Raw genomic sequence first — 10,364 nt, forward strand, 5'->3', positions numbered from 1 at the left:
GGGCCCAGTTTATCACACCCGCTCAAACAGATGTGATATGATGATTCATGATTGATTACCTATTTCATAAGACTTAATGTCCTTTTATACATACATTTTTGGGTTATGTACGGCATTTTGCCGAGGATTTTATTAAGGATTTTGTTATGGGATATTTTTCATTTATGTATGGATGGTTATTTCTTTATGACATCTATTATCATTATCATATTCTATTTCTGATGTTGTGACTCTTGGCATGTTATATTATGCGTAATATGGTTCATGTATGTTAGGTGCTATGTATGTTGTATGATTTCTATCATAAAGTATGTATGCATGTAGTGGCTATTTCTATAACTATCATAACTGTCATGTTATTACTCATAGTGTTTATTGACTATTATTTTAATGGTTAATCTTTTCGTGTTCGATCTATTCCTTTATAACACTAGTATTATTCTTAGTACTAACGGTTGTGTTATTCTATTTTAAAGAACATGCCTCTCCGCGAGTCCAGCGAAGCCCGTATGCAACGACTTATCTCCGAAGGAATAGCAGCTGCTATGGCAGCTAATGCTAATAACAACAACCAGGTGGGATGCTCCCACAAAACGTTCATGGCAAGTCGTCCACGAGAATTTAGTGGCACCGAAGGACCCATCGGACTTACTCGTTGGTTGGAGAAGATTGAGTCTATTTTCAGGGTTAGCCGAGTCCATGATGAGGACAAGGTTAGTTTTGTGAGCTGCACTCTTAAAGATAGTGCATTAACTTGGTGGAATAACTTGGTTAGTAGTTTGGGTAACGATGTGGCGTATGGTTTGACTTGGAACAACTTTAAAGAAAGAATGATCACCCGTTATCGTCCCCGGGGTGAACTTAAGAAATTAGAAGCCGAGCTTAAGAACTTGAAAATGAAGGGCACCGAATTAGATGCCTATGAGCAAAGGTTCTTCGAGTTGACTTTGTTGTGTCCTAATGTTTATGCTGATGAGAATCTTAAGATTGAAGCTTATATTGATGGGTTATCTGAGAAAATTGAGCATGGGGTTGAGTCTAGTGAGCCCCAGACTATTGAGGCTGCTATGTCTATGGCTCATAAACTTAATGATAAGATTTTGAGGAGAAGTAAGGCTGCTGTGACCGATGCCGGTGAGGAAGTTGTTAAGAAGGCTGATAATGGGAAAAGGAAGTGGGATAATAACCACAACCAAAACCAAGGTCAACAGAAGAAACAAGATACTTCTGGTTCGAATAACTGAAGTCATCGTGTGTGTCCTCGATGTTATAAGGCTCATGATGGTTACTGTACGGTTACTTGTAAGAGGTGTTCCAAGCAGGGACACATTGCTAAAGATTATACGGTGCTTATTGAAATGTCCATTCTTATTGATTAAAAACGTTCCATATTAATTGATTTCGTTGCGAGGTTTTGACCTCTATATGAGACGTTTTTCAAAGACTGCATTCATTTTAAAACAAACCATAACCTTTATTTCATCAATAAAGGTTTAAAAAGCTTTACGTAGATTATCAAATAATGATAATCTAAAATATCCTGTTTACACACGACCATTACATAATGGTTTACAATACAAATATGTTACAACAAAATAAGTTTCTTGAATGCAGTTTTTACACAATATCATACAAGCATGGACTCCAAATCTCGTCCTTATTTAAGTATGCGACAACGGAAGCTCTTAATAATCACCTGAGAATAAACATGCTTAAAACGTCAACAAAAATGTTGGTAAGTTATAGGTTTTACCTATATATATCAAATCATAATAATAGACCACAAGATTTCATATTTCAATACACATCCCATACATAGAGATAAAAATCATTCATATGGTGAACACCTGGTAACCAACATTAACAAGATGCATATATAAGAATATCCTCATCATTCCGGGACACCCTTCGGATATGATATAAATTTCGAAGTACTAAAGCATCCGGTACTTTGGATGGGGCTTGTTAGGCCCAATAGATCTATCTTTAGGATTCGTTTCAATTAGGGTGTCTGTTCCCTAATTCTTAGATTACCAGACTTAATAAAAAGGGGCATATTCGATTTTGATAATTCAACCATAGAATGTAGTTTCACGTACTTGTGTCTATTTTGTAAATCATTTATAAAACCTGCATGTATTCTCATCCCAAAATATTAGATTTTAAAAGTGGAACTATAACTCAATTTCACGGATTTTTACTTCGTCGGGAAGTAAGACTTGGCCACTGGTTGATTCACGAACCTATAACAATATATACATATATATCAAAGTATGTTCAAAATATATTTACAACACTTTTAATATATTTTGATGTTTTAAGTTTATTAAGTCAGCTGTCCTCGTTAGTAACCTACAACTAGTTGTCCACAGTTAGATGTACAGAAATAAATCGATAAATATTATCTTGAATCAATCCACGACCCAGTGTATACGTATCTCAGTATTGATCACAACTCAAACTAAATATATTTTGGAATCAACCTCAACCCTGTATAGCTAACTCCAACATTCACATATAGAGTGTCTATGGTTGTTCTGAAATATATATAGATGTGTCGACATGATAGGTCGAAACATTTTATACGTGTCTATGGTATCTCAAGATTACATAATATACAATACAAGTTGATTAAGTTATGGTTGGAATAGATTTGTTACCAATTTTCACGTAGCTAAAATGAGAAAAATTATCCAATCTTGTTTTACCCATAACTTCTTCATTTTAAATCCGTTTTGAGTGAATCAAATTGCTATGGTTTCATATTGAACTCTATTTTATGAATCTAAACAGAAAAAGTATAGCTTTATTGTTTGAAAAATAAGTTACAAGTCGTTTTTGTAAAGGTAGTCATTTCAGTCGAAAGAACGACGTCTAGATGACCATTTTAGAAAACATACTTCCACTTTGAGTTTAACCATAATTTTTGGATATAGTTTCATGTTCATAATAAAAATCATTTTCTCAGAATAACAACTTTTAAATCAAAGTTTATCATAGTTTTTAATTAACTAACCCAAAACAGCCCGCGGTGTTACTACGACGGCGTAAATCCGGTTTTACGGTGTTTTTCATGTTTCCAGGTTTTAAATCATTAAGTTAGCATATCATATAGATATAGAACATGTGTTTAGTTAATTTTAAAAGTCAAGTTAGAAGGATTAACTTTTGTTTGCGAACAAGTTTAGAATTAACTAAACTATGTTCTAGTGATTACGAGTTTAAACCTTCGAATAAGATAGTTTTATATATATGAATCGAATGATGTTATGAACCTCATTACTACCTCAAGTTTAGTAGTTAAACCTACTGGAAGTGACAAGAAATGATCTAGCTTCAAAGGATCTTGGATGGCTTGAAAGTTCTTGAAGTAGGATCATGACACAAAAACAAGTTCAAGTAAGATTTTTACTCGAATTAAGATAGTTTATAGTTATAGAAATTGAATCAAAGTTTGAATATGAATATTACCTTGAATAAGAAAGATAACCTACTGTATATAACAAAGGTTTCTTGATCTTAGATGATTACTTGGAATGGATTAGAAAGCTTGGAAGTAAATTAGTAAACTTGAAGGGATTTTTGAAGTGTTCTTGAAGTGTTCTTCCTATGATGATTATAGCTTGATTCTTGAAGTGATTTTTGATGAAGATGATGATTAACTACTGGAAAAATATGTTCATAATAGTGTGTGTGTGTTGAGAGAGAATTAGAAAGAGAATTGGAAGTGAAATGGAGTGAATGATGAGTGGTAATTGGTGAGTGGTGAGTGGGGTTAAAAGGAGTTCTAGTTAGTTGACTAGCTCATGGTAGAAGTTAAAATTGATTAGTCATACATGACATAATCAAGAGTGGAATCCCATGCTAGTTCCTATTGGTATATACCCATAGTAAGTACGTTTTGAAGCTGTGTATAATACGGGTAAGAATACGACTAGAATTCTTGATGAAAGAAAAGAATGGGAAAGTAACTGTAACCATTTTCGTTAAGTATGAGTGTTTTGATATATGTATTGAAGTCTTCCAAAAGTATTTTAATACATCTAAATACACTACATGTATATACATTTTAACTGAGTCGTTAAGTCATCGTTAGTCGTTACATGTAAGTGTTGTTTTGAAACCTTTAAGTTAACGATCTCAATTAATGTTGTTAACCCATTGTTTATTATATCTAATGAGATGTTAAATTATTATATTATCATGATATTATGATATATTAATATATCTTAATATGATATATATACATTTAAATATCGTTACAACGATAATCGTTACATATATGTCTCGTTTTGAAATCCTTAAGTTAGTAGTCTTGTTTATATGTATATAACTCATTGTTAATATACTTATGGAGATACTTACTTATCATAATCTCATGTTAACCATATGTATATCCATATATATATTTCCATGTCTTTTTTACAAGTTTTAACGTTCGTGAATCGCCGGTCAACTTGGGTGGTCAATTGTCTATATGAAACATATTTCAATTAATCAAGTCTTAACAAGTTTGATTGCTTAACATGTTGGAAATATTTAATCATGTAAATATCAATCTCAATTAATATATATAAACATGGAAAAGTTCGGGTCACTACAGTACCTACCCGTTAAATAAATTTCGTCCCGAAATTTTAAGCTGTTGAAGGTGTTGACGAATCTTCTGGAAATAGATGCGGGTATTTCTTCTTCATCTGATCTTCACGCTCCCAGGTGAACTCGGGTCCTCTACGAGCATTCCATCGAACCTTAACAATTGGTATCTTGTTTTGCTTAAGTCTTTTAACCTCACGATCCATTATTTCGACGGGTTCTTCGATGAATTGGAGTTTTTTGTTGATTTGGATTTCATCTAACGGAATAGTGAGATCTTCGTTAGCAAAACATTTCTTCAAATTCGAGACGTGGAAAGTGTTATGTATAGCCACGAGTTGTTGAGGTAACTCAAGTCGGTAAGCTACTGGTCTGACACGATCAATAATCTTGAATGGTCCAATATACCTTGGATTTAATTTCCCTCGTTTACCAAATCGAACAACGCCTTTCCAAGGTGCAACTTTAAGCATGACCATCTCTCCAATTTCAAATTCTATATCTTTTCTTTTAATGTCAGCGTAGCTCTTTTGTCAACTTTGGGCGGTTTTCAACCGTTGTTGAATTTGGATGATCTTCTCGGTAGTTTCTTGTATAATCTCCGGACCCGTAATCTGTCTATCCCCCACTTCACTCCAACAAATCGGAGACCTGCACTTTCTACCATAAAGTGCTTCAAACGGCGCCATCTCAATGCTTGAATGGTAGCTGTTGTTGTAGGAAAATTCTGCTAACGGTAGATGTCAATCCCAACTGTTTCCGAAATCAATAACACATGCTCGTAGCATGTCTTCAAGCGTTTGTATCGTCCTTTCGCTCTGCCCATCAGTTTGTGGATGATAGGCAGTACTCATGTCTAGACGAGTTCCTAATGCTTGCTGTAATGTCTGCCAGAATCTTGAAATAAATCTGCCATCCCTATCAGAGATAATAGAGATTGATATTCCATGTCTGGAGACGACTTCCTTCAAATACAGTCATGCTAACGTCTCCATCTTGTCATCTTCTCTTATTGGCAGGAAGTGTGCTGATTTGGTGAGACGATCAACTATTACCCAAATAGTATCAAAACCACTTACAGTCCTTGGCAATTTAGTGATGAAATCCATGGTAATGTTTTCCCATTTCCATTCTGGGATTTCGGGTTGTAGAAGTAGACCTGATGGTTTCTGATGCTCAGCTTTGACCTTAGAACACGTCAAACATTCTCCTACGTATTTAGCAAGATCGGCTTTCATACCCGGCCACCAAAAATGTTTCTTGAGATCCTTGTACATCTTCCCCGTTCCAGGATGTATTGAGTATCTGGTTTTATGAGCTTCTCTAAGTACCATTTCTCTCATATCTCCAAATTTTGGTACCCAAATCCTTTCAGCCCTATACCGGGTTCCGTCTTCCCGAATATTAAGATGCTTCTCCGATCCTTTGGGTATTTCATCCTTTAAATTTCCTTTTTTAAAACTCCTTGTTGTGCCTCCTTTATTTGAGTAGTAAGGTTATTATGAATCATTATATTCATAGATTTTACTCGAATGGGTTCTCTGTCCTTCCTGCTCAAGGCATCGCCTACCACATTTGCCTTCCCCGGGTGGTAACGAATCTCAAAGTCGTAATCATTCAATAATTCAATCCACCTACGCTGCCTCATATTCAGTTGTTTCTGATTAAATATGTGTTGAAGACTTTTGTGGTCGGTATATATAATACTTTTGACCCCATATAAGTAGTGCCTCCAAGTCTTTAATGCAAAAACAACCGCGCCTAATTCCAAATCATGCGTCGTATAATTTTGTTCGTGAATCTTCAATTGTCTAGACGCATAAGCAATCACCTTCGTTCATTGCATTAATACACAACCGAGACCTTGCTTTGATGCGTCACAATAAATCACAAAATCATCATTCCCTTCAGGCAATGACAATATAGGTGCTGTAGTTAGCTTTTTCTTCAATAACTGAAACGCTTTCTCTTGTTCATCATTCCATTCAAATTTCTTCCCTTTATGCGTTAATGCAGTCAAGGGTTTTGCTATTCTGGAAAAGTCTTGGATGAACCTTCTGTAGTAACCAGCTAGTCCTAAAAACTGGCGTATGTGTTTCGAAGTTTTCGGGGTTTCCCACTTTTCAACAGTTTCTATCTTTGCCGGATCCACCTTAATACCTTTTTTGTTCACTATGTGACCGAGGAATTGAACTTCTTCCAACCAAAATGCACACTTTGAAAATTTAGCGTACAATTCTTCCTTCCTCAATACTTCTAACACCTTTCTCAAATGTTCACCGTGTTCTTGGTCATTCTTTGAGTAAATAAGTATGTCATCAATGAAAACAATGACAAACTTGTCAAGGTATGGTCCACACACTCGGTTCATAAGGTCCATGAACACAGCTGGTGCATTAGTTAAACCAAATGGCATGACCATAAACTCGTAATGACCGTAACGTGTTCTGAAAGCAGTCTTTGGAATATCATCTTCTTTCACCCGCATTTGATGATACCCGGAACGTAAGTCAATCTTTGAATAAACAGACGAGCCTTGTAGTTGATCAAATAAGTCGTCGATTCTCGGTAGTGGGTAGCGGTTCTTGATGGTAAGTTTGTTCAACTCTCGGTAGTCGATACACAACCTGAATGTACCATCTTTCTTCTTGACAAACAAAACAGGAGCTCCCCACGGTGATGTGCTTGGTCGAATGAAACCACGCTCTAAAAGTTCTTGTAGTTGGCTTTGCAGTTCTTTCATCTCGCTGGGTGCGAGTCTGTAAGGAGCACGAGCTATTGGTGCAGCTCCTGGTACAAGATCTATTTGAAATTCAACGGATCGATGTGGGGGTAATTCCGGTAATTCTTTCGGAAATACATCGGGAAATTCTTTTGCAATGGGAACATCATTGATGCTCTTTTCTTCAGTTTGTACTTTCTCGACGTGTGCTAGAACAGCATAGCAACCTTTTCTTATTAGTTTTTGTGCCTTCAAATTACTAATAAGATGTAGCTTCGTGTTGCCCTTTTCTCCGTACACCATTAAGGGTTTTCCTTTTTCTCGTATAATGCGAATTGCATTTTTGTAACAAACGATCTCTGCTTTCACTTCTTTCAACCAGTCCATACCGATTATCACATCAAAACTCCCTAACTCTACTAGTATCAAATCAATCTTAAATGTTTCGCTAACCAGTTTAATTTCTCGATTCCGACATATATTATCTGCTGAAATTAATTTACCATTTTCTAATTCGAGTAAAAATTTACTATCCAAAGGCGTCAATGGACAACTTAATTTAGCACAAAAATCTCTACTCATATAGCTTCTATCCGCACCCAAATCAAATAAAACGTAAGCAGATTTATTGTCAATAAGAAACGTACCCGTAACAAGCTCCGGGTCTTCCTGTGCCTCTGCCGCATTAATATTGAAAACTCTTCCGCGGCCTTGTCCATTCGTGTTCTCCTGGTTCGGGAAATTTCTAATAATGTGGCTCGGTTTTCCACATTTATGACAAACTACATTGGCATAACTTGCTCTGACACTACTTGCTCTGCCATTACTCGTTCCGACACCATTTGTTCCTTTCGTTCTATTAACCCCTGGTCCGTAGACCTCACACTTTGCCGCGCTATGACCATTTCTTTTACACTTGTTGCAAAATTTGGTGCAGAACCCCGAGTGATACTTTTCACACCTTTGGCATAGCTGCTTCTGATTGTTGTTGTTGTTGCGGTTATTATTGTTGTTGGGATGATTGTTGTAGTTGCTGTTGTTGTTTTTGTTGTTGTTGTTGTTGTTGTTGTTGTTGTTGTTGTTGTTGTTGGGCCGTTTGTTGTAGTTGCGATTGATGTTGCGATTGTTGGGATAATTGTTGCGATTATTGTTGTAATTGCTGTTGTTGTTGTATTGGTGATTCTTATCACCGTTTTCCTCCCACTTTCTTTTGACTTGCTTCACATTGGCCTCTTCAGCAGTCTGTGCTTTAATTCTTTCTTCAATCTGGTTCACTAGTTTGTGAGCCATTCTACATGCCTGTTGTATGGAGGCGGGCTCGTGTGAACTTATATCTTCTTGGATTCTTTCCGGTAATCCTTTAACAAACGCGTCGATCTTCTCTTCCTCATCTTCGAATGCTCCCGGACACAATAGGCACAATTCTGTGAATCGTCTTTCGTACGTGGTAATATCAAATCCTTGGGTTCGTAACCCTCTAAGTTCTGTCTTGAGCTTATTGACCTCGGTTCTGGGACGGTACTTCTCGTTCATCAAGTGCTTGAATGCTGACCACGGTAGTGCGTATGCATCGTCTTGTCCCACTTGCTCTAGATAGGTATTCCACCATGTTAACGCAGAACCTGTGAAGGTATGCGTAGCGTACTTTACTTTGTCCTCTTCAGTACACTTACTTATGGCAAACACCGATTCGACCTTCTCGGTCCACCGTTTCAATCCGATCGGTCCTTCGGTTCCATCAAATTCCAAAGGTTTGCAGGCAGTAAATTCTTTGTAGGTGCATCCTACACGATTTCCTGTAATGCTAGATCCAAGGTTATTGTTGGTATGTAGCGCAGCCTGTACTGCGGCTATGTTTGAAGCTAGAAAAGTACGGAATTCCTCTTCATTCATATTCACGGTGTGTCGAGTAGTCGGTGCCATTTCCTTCAAAATAGTCAAATGGAACAAGTTAATCATACAAAATATTAAGAGTAGTTAATAGTATTTCGTAGCATAATATGAACTCATTTATAAAAGCTTTTTCTTCATATTAGCGTTTTATAAGTTTAAATTCGGGTAGTACCTACCCGTTAAGTTCATACTTAGTAGCTAATATACAATTCAACTACTACAATTCTATATGAAAAACTGATTATAATAATATTTCGCGTTCAAACTTTTACACAATATTTTACAAACTTACAATACCGCTTATTTTACATATAGCATGAAATATAGCACACAATAAATTTGATACAAGATGGTTGTGAAGATAATTCTAGCTAGTACACAAGTCGTTCAGCAAAGGCAATAAAGACACGTAATTCATACGTCCAGAAACAAGTCATGCATTCTGGTTTTACTAGGATTACTTCCCATCCTTGGTCTTATGGAACATAACCGTTATGGCTGTTGATAAGACAGCGTGTTGTAACGTCGTCAAAGGGACGAGGGTTACGTAATGTCCAACAGTCCCGTAACAATCTAAAAACCTCATTTCTTACCCCAATTACCGACTCCGTCACTTGTGGAAACGTTTTGTTTAATAGTTGTAGGCCAATGTTCTTGTTCTCACTTTGGTGAGAAGCGAACATTACTAATCCGTAAGCATAACATGCTTCTTTATGTTGCATGTTAGCAGCTTTTTCTAAATCACGAAGTCCAATATTCGGATATAATGAGTCAAAATAATTTCTTAACCCATTGCGTAAAATAGCATTTGGGTTCCCCGCAATATATGCGTCAAAGTAAACACATCGTAACTTATGGATTTCCCAATGTGATATCCCCCATCTTTCGAACGAAAGCCTTTTATAAACCAAGGCATTCTTGGAACGTTCTTCGAATGTCTTACAAACTGATCTCGCCTTAAATAGTTGTGCCGAAGAATTCTGACCGACTCTAGACAAGATTTCATCAATCATGTCTCCGGGTAGGTCTCTTAAAATATTGGGTTGTCTATCCATTTTGTGTTTTTATACTGTAAAATAGACAAGAGTTAGATTCATAAAAAAAATACTTATTAATACAAGCAATTTTTACATATATCATAAAGCATAAGTAC

This window comes from Rutidosis leptorrhynchoides, chromosome 4, assembly GCF_046630445.1.
Source record: "Rutidosis leptorrhynchoides isolate AG116_Rl617_1_P2 chromosome 4, CSIRO_AGI_Rlap_v1, whole genome shotgun sequence".
In the NCBI taxonomy this organism is placed as follows: Eukaryota; Viridiplantae; Streptophyta; class Magnoliopsida; order Asterales; family Asteraceae; genus Rutidosis; species Rutidosis leptorrhynchoides.